Genomic DNA, 14,745 nt, shown 5'->3' on the forward strand with positions numbered 1-14,745 from the left:
CAGAAAACTGAACAAACTAACAGCTAAGACAGGAACAAACTCTTCACAAGACTTTCAACAGGTTACACAGTTGGTTTCACATAAAGAATGACAATGAATCGGCACAGGACAGCAAACAAGGGGATTAAATAGGGAGAAACTAATGAGGGAAACGGGTGACAAGGGTAAAGCAATGATGACTAAATGAGGGTAACAAGTGGGCGGGGTTACATGACGAGACCACGCAAGCACACAGCCCAAACAAATGGCCATGTGCTTACACATAAAACATGGGTCTGTCATGATCCTGCCTCAAGACCAGGGAAAATTAAAGACTAGATGGCAGAATCATGACAGAACCCCCACCTTAAGGAGCGGCTACCAGACGCTCCCCAAGGTGACACTAAACACGTGACATGACGGACTGAGACAAGGACACAAACCAACAAAACATGACAAATAACAATAAAGGCAGACACAAATACACAATGACAGGATTGGGGTGAAAAGTAAAAATAATAAACAAGGAAGCGGAGGTGGAGGAAACACAGAGTTCATGGGGGATTGTCCAGGGTGAATAGGAGGACTGGTGGGCTTGGGTTTATGGGGCGAGGGCTTAGGACGAGGGATCTGGGTGGTGTAGAGTGGGAAGTGGGTTTGGGAGAAACAGTCCGAGGTTGAGCCATGACAGGGGTGACCGGGGAAACAGACAGAGGTTGGGTGACAGTGGAGACCGGTGCAGCCGGCAGCGGGTCGAAGACAAGGGGTGTAGCAGGTGGCAAGGGAGCGGAAAGGCATTGCGGCTGACTGTGAAGCTGGGACAGGATCCGTGTTTACAAAAACAGACTTGGAACCTTCACTCTCCGATGCAGACTCAGAACCAGCAATCTCCATTGCTGACTCGGAAACAAAGTTCTCTGCAGTAGTCATGGAGACAGCCTTCTCTGCAACAGACCTGGGTACAGCAGACTAGGGTACAGTGCTCTCTGCAGCTGGCCTGGGATCAGCGCTCTCTGCAGCAGACTTGGACACAGGGTTAGGGGACAAGACAGGGACATCAAGAATTCTGGCAAGACGGGATAAATATTCGGACAGGGTTCTGGCAGCGATGATGACTGGCATCTCCTGACGAGCTGATATGGACTATCACAGCGGAATCGGCCGCTGCTTTCTCTTCAGCAGACATGACTGAAGACTCAGAGACGACATTCACGGTACAAGTCTCTGGAATGGATCTCCCCACCGCCGACTGGGATACAGCGCATTCTGCAGCAGGCTGTAGAACTATGTCTCCTGTTGCCAAGACCGGAACCGCGCTTACAGCAGCGGGGCCAGGAACAGCGCTTTTGACTTCAGCGGTGGGTTGGAGAGCCATCACGGACTCAGGAGGAGGTAGAGACGGAGAACCAGAAGCTCCCCACCTCCTCTTCTTCTTCCTGGGGAGCGGAGACGGTAGCCAGACTGGTGACCGGAGAGGGAGGTGAAGCAGGAACCGTTACAGGAACTGGTGAGCTCAGCGCAGGCGAGGAGGACTCCGGGCAGGAAGACTCCAATGCTGACTCCCACGACGGGTGCCTTCCACGCTTACCATGAAGATTGATGGACGTGGAAGGCGTCTCAGGAGTCGCGGCGGGACTGGGTTGGTCCCCAAGTGTAGCGACGGCGAGAACGCGACCCTCCGGAATCACTGGCAGCTTGGAAGAAGGTGGAGACCTCGAGGAAGAAGCCTGCGGCTCCTCCCGGGAGAAACGATCCCAGAGTTGGGCATAATTTCTCAGGATCCACTCACCCTGGGACGGGAATGGAAGGTTGACCCTCTTACTGTCGGTGGGAGCTGACAACCAGCATTGTTCACGGAACTCCGATTGTTGCTGGAGCTGGGAGGACATACAGTCTGCTGGGTTCTGTTTTGGCCGGTTCATTCTGTTATGATGGTGCAAGGAGATGAACCCAAATGCAGACAGTATTCAAGTGAACTACGTTTATTACAGAAAAACAGGGAAAACAAAACCCACGAGGGGGCAAAACAAGACAGACTCGACTATATTAGACTAACAAGACTAGACTAACACTCAGACAGAAAACTGAACAATAAACTAACAGCTAAGACAGGAACAAACTCTTCACAAGACTTTCAACAGGTTACTCACAGTTGGTTTCACATAATGAATGACAATGAACTGGCACAGGACAGCAAACACAAGGGGATTAAATAGGGAGAAACTAATGAGGGAAACAGGTGACAAGGGTAAAGCAATGATGACTAAACGAGGGTAACAAGTGGGCGGGGTTACATGACGAGACAACGCAAGCACACAGCCCAAACAAATGGCCATGTGCTTACACATAAAACATGGGTCTGTCATGATCCTGCCTCAAGACCAGGGAAAATTAAAGACTAGATGGCAGAATCATGACACTAATATTTAGAAATCTGAGTTTTCAGAATAGTGTGACATCACAACTTAACTTTATATATTGTAATTTGTTTACATATCAGAGTAACTAAACACTATTACAATATACTTCAGAACTTTAGATTCTTGTTGGATTTGAAGAATTAAAATTGTATACTTTTTAGTGTGTCTGGCGGATCCAGTTCTGAAGGGAAACATGTTTATTTGTTAAAAATGTGTTTTTATTTAGAACCTGTTCCTTTACATGGTTAAATAGCTAAGACCTTTCTCTGCAGAAACATATAACTCTAATTGATATAGTGTGTATTTTAAAAAAAAGTTTTTTAAAACGTGTTTTGTCCCGACTCTCAAGAATCAGTGAGCTATATCGTGGTATTGGGTTGCACTCCGCAGCAGACCCTGAAAATAATTAAATACAACACATTAATCTTACTAACATGCTCCACTGTTAGCATAACTGCTACTATATGCTACAATAATTTTATAAATCTAATCTAACATATTGTATTGGATAACAACATGTTACACTCCCCCGGGGAGGGCGGCTGTCGTAATCGTTCTCCTGCACCAGCAGCGCGGCATCAGCACTCTCCATTTCTGCTTCCTCCTGTACACAACAGACACCTCTTTTTGATGTCCGTGTCTGGCGCAATTTAACTTCTCCCCAGTTGTTCCATGAAAATCAGGAAGGCACGGCCTGCGGTGTAAGATAATTACGACCGGACTGTCTAACACGGACTTTATCCTCCGTGAAGTGCTTAGCACACAAAAAAGTGCTGCCTTTCCTGACTGTAAATGTCGGCCCCTCCTCTCTTCGTACAGCCCAAATCCAACGCCTTTTCAACATTTCGTCGGAAGGAAAGCTGTGGAACGATAAATAGGGTTGTTTCTTTTTCGAGTTGAAACATAAAGGTGCGCAACAGGTCTGACTGCTTTTAGTCTCCGCCATTGTTCTCCGACTGCTACTGCTAGCGCTTTCACCGGAAAAGAGTTTACCCTACTTCCGGTCTCGACGGCAGAGTCCTGCACGGGTCCGATTTTGTAAATCCGCACCCGCCCGTACCCGCAGTACTTCAAACCGCATCCGACCCGTTATCCATCAACAGCACTAATTAAAATCCGCACCCGACCCGCTTAAAATAGAACCGACACCCGACCCGCACCCGAAATAAAATCAGTTTAGCCAAGCACATTATAGACACAATTACAAAAATGTTTATTGCCAGCAATGCCAGGTCATACAGAAGTTATAACGACAATTAACACAAGGACAACTTCAGCCGAATCTGTCAAAAGGCCGGTAGGCTACATGAAGAACATGGCTAACGTTACCACAAAACTAACAGACGCGGCTACAACACTAACTGTTCGATACTGTTCGATAGAACTGCTTGGTTTGTTACCACAGTTATCTCCGTGCTTCCTCAGCGATGAAGTTCCACATTTGCGGCTATCCAAAACGAAAATGCATGCAGCAAATCCTTTCACAACTGTTTTCTTCAGATAACTCCAAATTTCTCACACACTGGACTTGATTTTTGATGACGTATTGTCGACAACTTTACAATCTCCACTAGCTATTCTTTTCTTCAAATCTTCAGCATCCATCTCGACGACTGCAAGCAGATCGCGTGCGCGCTTATGAGGAATTTTTAAAAGTGAAAGTAACCTAGGTAACGTTATAGATCCTGGGAGGGCGTGGCGTGTGGGCACAAATAAACTTATGTGGATTTTAAATTATTTTATCAACTTGAAATACAGGAATATTTTTGTGTTCCTAAAAATATGCATATATTTTTACGTTTGCATGTGATTGTTTTAAACCCATGTTTAGACCCGTGTTTCCCCCGTGTCCGACCCGACCCGCACCCGTATCCGACACAGTTGGATATTTTTCACCCGTTTGAGCAAAATTTGCGGGTACCCGAACCCGTGCAGGACTCTACTCGACGGCCATTTTTGTGAAATAGGCCTATTACAGTAAGTTCAGGTGTCATCTTACCAAATGAGTGTTGAGAGCAGTTTGATTGGGTAACTGTGGGAACCTCCTCAGATGACTCAAAAGGAGTAGTGTACTCACTGCCAACAACAGAAAAAACTGAAAAGATAGATAGAAAGGAAAGAGATAACAATTTTCATGTCTTACAAGCATATAATACAGTATTCATTAGTGACTTAAGGCTATAATAGGCTAATTAACATGACTGAAAATTCCATTAATCTCAAAAAAAAAATGTTTCCCCTCATAATCTGGACATAATCTTGAACTGTTAGCAGCATGAACTTGACACCGATTGCTTCACTTCCACTTAATTTCTTTGGAATTGCTTAGCATTACAGTGAAGTCAATAACATAAGTAACACATCCACCATGTGGTGTTTCTGATGGCACAGTTTAACATACAGGGCCCTATCTTGCACCCAGCGCAATTGACTTTGTACACCAACGCATGTATCATTCCTATTTTGCACCCGGGCACAGCGGACTTTTCCCTCCACAGATGCACGTCGGTAAATTAGGAAATTAACTTGCGCTCCCGGGGGCGGTTCAGCACAAAGAGGAGGCGTGTTCCGGCGCAAACGTTCCCTGGTGCTATTTTGCAGGTTTAGAAAACAAATCCGCCACTGACCAGGAAAAACCTAGTCTAAAGTCAGTGGCGCATGTTATTCATATGCTATTTTAAGGACGCATGCTTGGCCATAATCAATGTAGCGTGTGCACAACGTGCATACACTTTTTTTTTTTAATCTCATCTACACACAGACGCAGCAGTTTTCATTTTTAGAAAACCATACATTATAACAAGGAAAAATATTAACACACGAGGGAAATCATTGTTGTGTCCATGAAGATGTGAAAAAATAGGCATAAATCTAGCTTACAGATTTACCCAAATTTTTATACGCCTGTTTAACCGAGGCTAATTTGGATGGGTTTCTCCCATCCCCATTCAATGTCACTTCTCTGTGTTTTACGGCCCTGACGAGAACGTCGGTCTCCTCGGCTGTGAACCGCTCCTGGCGTGCGCCTGGCAAATCCGCCGTTATAATAGCAATCTGCCATGGAACAAGCGCGCCTGCTCTTAAAGGGAATGTGAGATGACACTCTGATTGGTTTATTTCATGTTACGCCCAAACCACACCTATGAATAATGAAGCTACTTCAGACCAACCCATTTTAGATTTGCGTTGGCCGCAAGAGTAATTTATCCCGCCGGTGTAATAGCAACAACGCCCAAGACCCGCCCACAAAGTTACTTGCGTTTCGCGCTTGATACTTGCGTTTCAGATTGTTAAAATAGGGCCCACAGTATTCAAAGGAAAATTATTAAAAACCGAAAACAGAAATCCTTTTAAGTTTTACCATAGAAAAAAAATAAAGGAAAAAGCTGTGCACTGGAAGCCCCACAGTTTGGTGGTCTATGTTTCAAAAGTGACACAAAACCATATATACAGCGGGGGAAATAAGTATTGAACACGTCATCATTTTTCTCAGTAAATATATTTCCAAAGGTGCTATTGACATGAAATTTTCACCAGATGTTGGTAACAACCCAAGTAAGCCATACATACAAAGAAACAAACAAAAATAAGTTCAGAAATTAAGTTATGTGTAATAATGTGAAATGACACAGGGAAAAAGTATTGAACACATGAAGAAAGGGAGGCGCAAAAAGGCATGGAAAGCCAAGACAACTGCTGAAAACTTACAGTAATTAAAAAGCAATCCAGCCCCCTGTCAGTGGAAATTAATAACAGCTGGTTCAGTCCCAAATGATGGCCTACAAAAAGGTCTCATTGCCAAGGTGTCACACAAGACACATCTCATGAAGGGTAAAAGCAAAGAGCTGTCTCAAGACCTTCGCAACCTAATTGTTGCAAAACATAATGATGGCATTGGTTATAGGCGCCATTCTAAGCTTCTGAATGGTCCAGTGAGCACTTTTCATGGCCTTATTTCAGTGAGAATTTTTTTTTGTATTTTCACAAACCACGCATAAATGTCATTATCTCAAAACTACAAACTTTTACATACATGCTGCTGATATATTATTGTAGCAGAGTTTGTGCTGAATACAGTGTAATTAGACTTTAGCCATGAAAATGTCACTAGTAACAGAAAAAAACACAAATGTCAGAGCATGTCAGAACACCTCCAGGGCCCAGAAAACAGCTCAGACCTCAGAGGGTTAACAAGCCAGTGTGTGGGCCATGGGAGCACGTTTTCTTCGGTTGTGCGCTAAGATCTACAGATGCAGTTCCAACAGCAGAGAAGACCCTGATCCTACAAATAAATGGACTTGGCAGGAAAGTTATAAAATTTCCAGTGAATGGTTCTGCAGCAGATGTAAAAGTTCAAATTGAAGAAGCTTTTACAGCCCTCTGTAGTGTCGGTGAGTTTAAGATAATGTGGTGCTGCAGAAGCAGAAAACTAATTGACTTGCCAGTCCCAGCAGGAGGCTACACAGTGTCATATTTAAAAGAAGACAGTGGACTAAACAGTGCTGTCGCCTATGTTGTGCCTCTTCAAAGTGACCTCATCTTGATGGCTAATGCCGAGTTCACACCGGACGCGAATAGCGCGTCAAATTCGCGCCTGCCGCGTCTAGTTTGACGCTTGACCACTTTGTGTTAATTCGCGTGTCAAGAGCGAAATTGACGCGCGTAAATTTTGCTTCAAACTTTTGTTTTTACGCGCGTCAATTTCGCTCTTGACACGCGAATTAACACAAAGTCAGAGGCGAAAGTTTCAAAACCCGTTGGCGGCCATCTTTTTTAGATGTTTATCGAGGATTAGCATTAATCGAGAGAGTCACTGCTCGTATATGCTCTGGAGAGCAGAAACAGCTGCGTAGGGGACATCGTCGCTGTACTCGGGTCCACCAGACCCTCCAGAGGGTTTCAGGAGTTTCACAATTTGCTCCAGGAGCTAGGTTTGGTGGACCTAACGGTGAGGACGCTGACGAGGACAGCGCAGCGCATTTAGGCCAAACATAAAATAACATTATAAACTGTCACTTCACCACGTGACAGCAGCAAGCAGGCTCCTGATTGGTTAACGCGGCGCGAATTGACGCAGAAGTTCAGGTTTTTCAACTCGGGCGGCAGACGCGAATTTGCGTCAAACGCGTGAATGCACAAATAGCACTAATAAAATCATTCGCGCTTAACGCGCCCGACGCTCAATTCGCGCTATTCGCGCGAACGAGGCGTATTCGCGTCCGGTGTGAACGCACCATTACTGTGCACTTCTAGTGGTGCGTTCACACCGGACGCGAATAGCGCGTCAGGCGCAAGTGATTTCAATGTTAAGTCAATGCAAAGACGCGTTACGCGCGTAAAAGATTCCTGCGGCGCGAATGAGGCGTACAGCGCGGCACGGTAGACGCGAATACGCCTCGTTCGCGCGAATAGCGCGAATTGAGCGTCGGGCGCGTTAAGCGCGAATGATTTTATTAGTGCTATTTGTGCATTCACGCGTTTGACGCAAATTCGCGTCTGCCGCCCGAGTTGAAAAATCTGAACTTCTGCGTCAATTCGCGCCGCGTTAACCAATCAGGAGCCTGCTTGCTGCTGTCACGTGGTGAAGTGACAGTTTATAATGTTATTTTATGTTTGGCCTAAATGCACAACAAAGCAAATCTTTCACATAAAAACTCGATTTCAATATATGAGAGATACTCATTTTGTACTGAATACTATTTATTCCATATCTATTCTAGATTATATGAAACATTAATATTCTAATGTAAAGACAACAAACACAATTTAGTGTATAAAAACAAAAATCACAGGACTGGTTTCACTTTTGGAGGCTGGCTCCATTTATTATCAAAACAAAAATAAATGACAGATTAGGTGGGTGCGGGCGAGGGTGAACCTCGCGCCGGGCTGTAGAGCGTGGGCTCGTCAGGCAGCGACCACTCGAGGCCGAGGCCTTACGGCCTACGCTGTCCTCGTCAGCGTCCTCACCGTTAGGTCCACCAAACCTAGCTCCTGGAGCAAATTGTGAAACTCCTGAAACCCTCTGGAGGGTCTGGTGGAACCGAGTACAGCGACGATGTCCCCTACGCAGCTGTTTCTGCTCTCCAGAGCATATACGAGCGGTGACTCTCTCGATTAATGCTAATGCTAATGCTCGATAAACATCTAAAAAAGATGGCCGCCAACGGGTTTCGAAACTTTCGCCTCTGACGCGCGTAAATTTTGCTTCAAACTTTTGTTTTTACGCGCGTCAATTTCGCTCTTGACACGCGAATTAACACAAAGTGGTCAAGCGTCAAACTAGACGCGGCAGGCGCGAATTTGACGCGCTATTCGCGTCCGGTGTGAACGCAACATAACAGACGTGTGTAGCTGTGGACCAAACATTAACAAGTGCATTACTGTTTGTAGGATGAGGGTTTTGGAAAAGGGCAGTGCAGGAGGTGTGGTCCCCATTCACCTCCTGGTCCAACATCTAACACAACATGAAAGGTCAGTCCCTAATCACTAGATATTGTCAAAATGCTGTTTGAAAAAATGCATACATTTTTATTAAAGGACAAGTTCGGTATTTTACACTTAAAGCCCTGTTTACAGATCGTTTCTGATGAAATAGAACGGTTAAGATTAAATTTTGGACACATGCTGCTGTCCCGAGAATTTTAGGTTTCTTTTGCTCCCCCCCCCCCCCACCTCCAGAATGGCTGCATATGTGCACTGGAACAATCCTTCCTAAAACGCATTAAACTTTCGTTTACAAAGACGTGAAACTCACTGAGTGGTCAGGGGTGTTCACTGATATGCTCACACAAAAATCGCTGCAAAAGAGGCTTTCCAACAGGTTTTATCGTAGTTTTTCATCCAATACAAGTCAATGGAATTGGACAAAAACTACGATAAAACCTGTTTATCTAACTGAGATCTAAAGTATGTTAGTGCTCAGTAGACAGTTAATGGGCCGTGAACTTAACACCTTTGAACATCTGGAGTTTTAGCAGACAGTGTTAGTTTGTTCTCAAATGTGGAACTTGACGCAGGAAAATTTGCCTTTGCCAAGTTTGACTGTAACAATGAACTGTGATTTTACACTATGGTTAACTTTTCAGTGTAGTAATTTAAAAAAAATAGTAATTAAATAGAAGAAACTGTATTAGTATAAATTACAGAGCCCTTTTCTTAATAATTAATTAATGTGGTATTATTTGATTTGCAGCTGATCCAGTAAGAAGTGTTCTGGTCCCTCAAAGCTTGACTGAGGGCCAATTTAAAACATTTATAGAGGAGGAATACCCCCGACTGAAGAGCAAGTCAATCGACATGTGCAGAGTTAACAGACACCGTGTAGTAATTCCACTGACCGAGGGGACACCTAAAGCAATACGAAACAGTGGAGTGCTGGGGAGGTCAGCCCTCTACCTCCGGCCAAGTGTAAGCTCACTAAGGTTATGTAAAAACCAAAATGCAATCATCCATTTTTTTTATTCATATCAAGTATTTTTTAATTACATTTAACAGCAGCCTTTAAACAACAATGAAGGTAACACTGTTTCAGTGGGGAGTAATAAAAGTAATGTATGAACTGTGCATACTAATCAGTCAAAAGACATTCATTATAAAATTTGGGTTGACATTTTTGGTATGTTTACAAATTTAAGAAATCCACTGACTCTGCAACAACAGACGACGAATTAGTGAGGGAAAATATGTAACCGTGACTTGAGTTATTATGTGTGACGTATTTAAGTTATAACCGTTCAAAGCCATATTTATTAATACCTATTCAAACAGACAGTTAATGTATACTTACATTAAAATACTACTACGTTGTATGTGTGATGCCCTTGTTAATCATTTGATTTTACATAAAGACTTAAAGTTAAAAAGACAAAGTGATTTGTATGACCTTCTACTGTAAATATCGCCTTTATTGTTGTTTTTCACACCACCTTAACTATATGAATATTTCTGTTTGTCTGAATGTTAATGTAAAGGTAATTACTGAAAGTCAGGAATCATTAGAAGGCCATTGCCCCATTGACGATGACACTACTGAAATGTTAAGAACATGATTAATGTAGTTTAATGTAATTGCAATTTCTGGCCAATGTAAGTACACATTGTTTTAAAACTGTCAGTTACAATATTAGTAGCTTCAAGAATAATTGTACAACATTCAAGAGAGCTACGGTTATTGAACAGAAAACTCATTAATAACACTTATATTACTAATTTTAGCTATGAAATGCTGATTACAGTTGCACAAGTTGCCTTTTAGTATTAAAAAAAAAGAACATGGGTCACATGTGCAACTGTAGTTAACATTTCATATCTGAATTAGTGATATTAGGATTAGCAATGAGTTTTCTGTTCAATAAACACTGACAATCTAGGGGTCAACATTACCATATTGGTCCTAATATAAGATATATTATCTTTCTACATTATCCTTACTATATTATATTATCCTTATATTCAGACCAATACAGTAATAAATGAACACAAATGTATGCTTTACATGACATTTTTGTGGAGTCAGGATTATTGAAGAGGGTAATTGTGTTTTGCTTATGCCAGATGCCCAAGAAACCAGCAGTCGACAGGGATTCCATTTTCACAGTCCTGTGTTCATCAAAAGAGGCCATAGTCCAAAATGGCAACATAGCTACTCCTAATCAGAGCATCTGGACAGAGCTTAGTAAACAGCTAGACAACAAGATCACTGCAAAGACACTATACACTTTTGTTAAATGAAACAGGCACAACATCTGGACTGCTTTAGGGTTTACTCATGAAAGTGATCATGAAACAAGTGGCAGTAGTGATGACACTGATTTTGAGCCAGGGTCCCTTTCCTCCAGTCCAAAAGATTGCTGGACTTTTGATTTTGAAGTTCCATTTCAGAAATGGATTGAATTTATGCCTGAAATGGTTACATACAAAAATTAAAATTCTCTAAAACAAAAAAAAGGGAATACACAATTTTGAAGCCTGGCATCTGGACGCATGTGATAAATCATCACATTTGGCTAGAAGTGAAATGCCCCTGCACATTTGCCTTTAAAAGAGCCAAGGTCTATCCATCAGCCACAGACAAATACATTGTAATCAGAGGCAACTGAAAGGAGTGTCGTGGCCACATTTGCATAAAATGTGACAAAAAGCCTAAAATAAACAGCACAATGATGTTCAAGTGTTTACTTAAAAACACTTGATGACTCCCTGCACACTGGCTGTTCCAAGCGTGCAATGTCTGGTAACTTGCGTGTGCAGATATCCAAAGAACTGTGTGAGGGTAGAATGGAACCCCATGTATGGAGATCCTGAGCCAAGTCATCCGCCTAATTTGGCCACTATGCGCAAAGCAAAGCAAGAGAGAAATTATTTAGAATTAGGCGACAAGGATCCTATTTTGTCCCTGCAGATGTTAAATTACAGTGCACCTCACAGTGGTATCATTAAAGATATTGGACTAGACAAGTTTTTCTGTCACTATTAGAGTCAAACACAAATGTATATGTGCAAGACATTATCAAAGACATCTACTAACCCCACTGTGAGTTTTGATGCAACTGGCTCAGTGGTGGGGAAACTACAGAGACCAAATGTCAAGTCTGGCCATATATTCCTATATCAGGGTGTTGTGGCAGGGGGTGAGAGCTCAAGTGTCCCAGTGGTGCAAATGCTGTCAGAGAGACATGATGTTAATGCCATAACACATTGGCTGACAGAATGGATACGCGCAGGTGCAACTACTCCAAAAGAGGTTGTGAGTGACTTTTCTCTGGCTTTGCTCTGAGCTTTGGTCAAGCCTTTTACTCCTCATCCTGATCTTAAGACCTACATCAGTAAGTGTTGTGGAGTCTTACTCGGTAAACAGTCAGCAAAAGTCCCACCTTGTTTTGTACGGGTTGATGTCGCACACTGCATCAAGATGATCTGCCGGTGGGACTGCTTGAAAAAAAAAAAAACACATCTCATTAAAGATTTCTTTGTGAGGTCAATAGCTCAGCTTCTCATGTCACAATCCTTGGACGATGCAAGAGAGCTACTAAGATGTATTACTATTGTGGCTCTGCAAAACGAAAAAGTGTGGAAAAAGGTGAAGAGGATGAAGCTGTTGCGACAGTGATCGACCCAGGAGTCAATCCACTACACAACACAATGCAGTGTAGATGGAAGGCCAGAAATTGATGCTTCCTGCTCTGGGAAGTCTGACACTGTCACAAACATCCATCCAACAGATGAAGAAGCTGTTGAAAACTGGAGAGGCTTAGCGGTTCCACCCAAAAAGAGGAAGAGGAGTTCATACCTCTCTCCTTGTCCTGAATGGCTCCATGCAGATCCATCTGTGAGGGGGAAAAGACTCAAAGTGGACCTGTTGAAAAATGGAAACAGTCAACAGCCTGTTAAACTCAGGAAATCAAGAATCTCTGTGCTGAACACATGTGCATTTGATGCTTTTTGTCAATGCTTATGTTGTGCTTTCTGCGATAGTGTCACATTTGAAAATATTGTTTGCAATGAGGATTCCAACAACCTCCTCCAGCTAGTGAAATCCATCACCACAAAAGGGTCTGAATGCACAGGCCTACATACAGAGGGCAGAGCTGCTGAGTGAAATATTCAAAGCTGTCCGACTGAAGTCTGGTGCTCTCCAAATCGATGCACAATGCCACATCTCCACTATCATTGAAAAGTCAATGATAAAACACGCTTGTGTTTCATTAACAAAACAGTGCTCCTCACAGTATTGTGGTCTCAGCAAACAAGTCACAAGGGAAATTCCATTTGTTTGTACTTCTGTTGCTGTACTGCAGGCTTCTGGCATGGCTCATCTTCAGACCACAGTGGAAGAAGGCCTTAACCTTCTGGAGTCCCCCTGGCTCAGGCCAATCCAAAGTCCGTCACAGTGTCCCTCTGCAATCAAGACAGATACCACAGGAAAAATGCTCTCAGCAGAGAAGGCTTCTCACAGTTACAGTTTGGGAGAACTTCTGTGGATTGACACTGACCTGGGAAGCTACTCCACAGAATTTCCTTTGTCTGAATTTTCCCTCCAATCTGATGCTCCAAGGAGAGAGATTTACTTTAAGGGCAGTCATTGCTTTTAGAGGAGGCTTAACCCAGGATGCTCTTGGACATTATGTGGCCTACTGCACATGTGTCTGGGAGATTTATGACGACCTGAGAAGTGGAGTGACAGGAGCGTCAGATAAAAACAAAATATGCCCACATGCTGTATTATACACAAAAGACTGATTGCACTATTTGAATTTAATTTCACAAGTTAAATAATTTTTGTTGAACTTTTTGAATGCCACACACCCTTGTTTTCCTACTCCTGTTAGGAGAAGTAGTGTGCTATTTTATGGAAGTTTGAAAAACGTTTTACAGCACAAACGGAGTACAAACGATTGAGCCTATTTTGACAACGTTTTGCGTTGGGTGGGGGGCCAACTTCATGCAGGCCCCCTTGGCCACCAGGGGGGCCCCAAGAGCACATGAAATGACTTGTTGCTGTATGTTATTTTATGAGGATTGAAATCGCGAAATAGCCTTAAACAATTAATAAATAAGCTGCAAAATGTTATGTTTTCTAATATATGCACGGATTGATTCTGACAGCGCTGCACAAGCTCACGTCGCCATCGGCTGGACACTATTAGCTTGTTAGCCAGGGTTCAAAGTGCAAAGTGCGAGAAAAAACAGCGCTGAAATGTGCGACTCGTCAGTTGCCCGGTAACCTTTTTATGAATGGATGGATTTGAGAATGTGATATGGTTTAGTGCGAATATCTTATCTGACATGCTGCATGTTTTGGACGGAGTACAGCATAGCTTTCAGTTTCTCAGTAAATGTTTTTCTGTAAGTGCTATATCGTCCCCTTGGAATTATTTGGTTCTATCTGACATTTTTGTCAAAATTGAGTTATTCACATATTCGTATTCTTTGACAACTTCTTTACATTATGTGAAGTTGTGTACATTTTGGAACTTTTTATTTAGAAAATAAAAAGGTTCTTTCTACACAGTCGAATGGAATGCAAAAACTTTAAAGCTCAATATCTCAAAACCAGTCAGAATGCAGATAGAATCTTATAATAATATGTTTGAGTCGCTTACAATTATCATTTGGGAACGCAACATCCATCAAACATCTTCCCAAATTCATAATGAGAATAATTTATAAATCTGTTGTTGTCAACAAAAAGAAGCACTAATGTCTTCCTGCGTATTTCCGCCAAAATAAAAGCTCTGTTTAATGTTTGAAAGAAATCAACATTTATTGTTTTTAAAAGAAGTCTCTTCTGCTCACCAAGGCTGCATTTATTTGATAAAAAATACAGTAAAAACAGTTAAATTGT

At 42.6% G+C, this 14,745-nt stretch overlaps 1 long non-coding RNA gene across 1 annotated transcript; it reads right to left on the bottom strand.

The window, feature by feature from the left end:
- Positions 1–12,452: 12,452 nt before the first annotated feature.
- On the bottom strand, positions 12,453–13,754 carry LOC309496820. Its single transcript, XR_014205253.1, has 2 exons — positions 13,394–13,754; positions 12,453–13,298 (listed from the first exon to the last, which is right to left on the bottom strand). It is a non-coding gene; the product is annotated as an uncharacterized lncRNA (long non-coding RNA).
- Between the last annotated feature and the right edge of the window lie 991 nt (positions 13,755–14,745).

Source organism: Leuciscus leuciscus (genome assembly GCF_965113295.1).
Source record: "Leuciscus leuciscus genome assembly, chromosome: 4".
In the NCBI taxonomy this organism is placed as follows: domain Eukaryota; kingdom Metazoa; phylum Chordata; class Actinopteri; order Cypriniformes; family Leuciscidae; genus Leuciscus; species Leuciscus leuciscus.